Source organism: Pteropus alecto, unplaced genomic scaffold, assembly GCF_000325575.1.
Source record: "Pteropus alecto unplaced genomic scaffold, ASM32557v1 scaffold477, whole genome shotgun sequence".
Lineage (NCBI taxonomy): Eukaryota > Metazoa > Chordata > Mammalia > Chiroptera > Pteropodidae > Pteropus > Pteropus alecto.
The window spans coordinates 276,903-278,766 of NW_006440643.1; the positions used below are offsets into that span (position 1 = coordinate 276,903).

The 1,864-nt window shown below is 41.0% G+C and overlaps 1 pseudogene; it reads right to left on the bottom strand.

Annotated features, from left to right (window-relative positions):
- Nucleotides 1–1,495: 1,495 nt before the first annotated feature.
- LOC112484578 lies at nucleotides 1,496–1,614 on the bottom strand (annotated as a pseudogene).
- Nucleotides 1,615–1,864: the final 250 nt, after the last annotated feature.

A 1,864-nucleotide genomic window follows, 5' to 3' on the forward strand; every position in this document is an offset into this window, starting at 1 on the left:
GAGGATGTAGGGGAGGACTTTAACGGGCCAGGCCTGGAATTCATCTACTTCTGTCTGCCATTTCATGACCAGGATGCAGTCACATGACCACACCTAACTGCAAGGGTAGCTGGAAAATGTGGGTGCCCAAGAGGAAGAGGAGAGGGGTTTGATCACCAGCTAGCCAGTCTATGCCAAGAAGATTCGATTTTCTGTGTCTCCTTAATCAATTCCTACAGGCCTCGTAAGTGAGATGTTATGGTTATAATCATGAACCTGCACTACAAAAGACTTAGCTGTCAAAAGGAAAACCTTATTGAATTAACGTGTGGTGCTTACTAAAGCATGAAACCAAGGGTTGAAAAAATGAGTTTTTAAGTTCATACCGAGTTGGACAAAAATTAAATGAAATAAAAATACACTTGTTTATTGAGATTTGCTGCTAATCCAAATCTGGTGTCATCATAACACAGAGAGCTGTCAATTTAATTCATGCCTGAAAAATCAGAAGAGTTGATTTGTACCATGGATACTAAGAAATGCTATGGCACAAATAAATGTTGCCACTTAATGCTTGACAAAGGCAGCCTGCCCCCTCAAAAGTCACTGAGGTAGAGGCAATGAAATGTGATTGTGATTGAATGACTCGGGAGAGGGGCTGGGTAGGGAATCGCAAAACTGAGAAGAGAAGGGACAGTGTAGGAGTGGAGTTGTGTGATGAAACCTAAGAAGTTGCCGGCTAGTTCCAGAACAGTCGATGTGAAGGCATTTTAGGTAAATGTAGAGCCAGAGTTTTGTGAGAAAAAAAAGAAGGGTTAGAAAAACAAGCCTTATATATCTGTAGCCGAATGAAGTGAGAAAGGTGGAACTGTTTTTCTGTCTGTATCAAATTCAAATCCACTGAATTTGTAAAGCTGCAAACAGCTCTCTGTTTATGATGAATGAGGTCAGGGAATCTCATGGGCTGTATGCAAATGAACGGAAGCATTTGGAAAGTTGTCTTATTTCCTCCTGTAGTGTCATCTCCAGAGAGATGCCTTTGTGTGAGGTGAGTTCACAAGGCAGCCTTTCCTGAAAGAGGCAACTTGCAATGATAAGAGCCACCATTACTGAGCATAGAGCCTGGACCAGGTCCGCTGCTAGGCACTTACCCATGTTATCCCCATTGCAGAGGAATGTTTTGGAAAGAAACTAACTTGCCAATTGTATTTCTTTTTAAAACATTTTTTTCTGATGGTGCTAAATGAATAAGATATGTTAAACCACATTAAACAGTAGCAATTTTGGAGGGATAGCCAACCCTGTTCTCTAAAAAGCGATAGCAGGTAGTTTGCAAAAGACAGATATAGTCAAAACATAAAAAATAAACTTGCTATAAAAATATTAAAATAGGTTGATTTGGATTGAGCGGTTTTTGCTACTTCCTGGAGATACTTTCTAAAGAATTCATTAGTGACTGGAAAACATTTTGAAGAAAGTTATTGCCCGAGCTCTACATATTTCTTCTTTTTTTTAACGCCTACAGTGCCCAGTCTTCCTAGGTGGTCTCCCATCCAAGTACTAACCAAGTCCAACCCTGCTTAGCTTCCAAGATCAAGCGAGATCAGGCTTTTTATGGGTGGCATGGCTGTAGACTAAATATTTCTTTATTTTGGATACGGCACTAAGTCTATAAGAGAGTAAAAGCATGGTCATTGCTTGTCTGGAGTCTTCAGTTTGGAGAGGAAAAACGGTGATCCTCAAGCAGTAGAATCATTCGTTGAGCCTTAAAAACTGCTGATGTCGGGGTCTCACCACTAGAGATTCTGATGTAATGAGCCCAGGATGTGTAGCCCAGGTTGAGACCTTTTGCAAATGGACATGCAAGAAGTGGCTGGAGCACAGG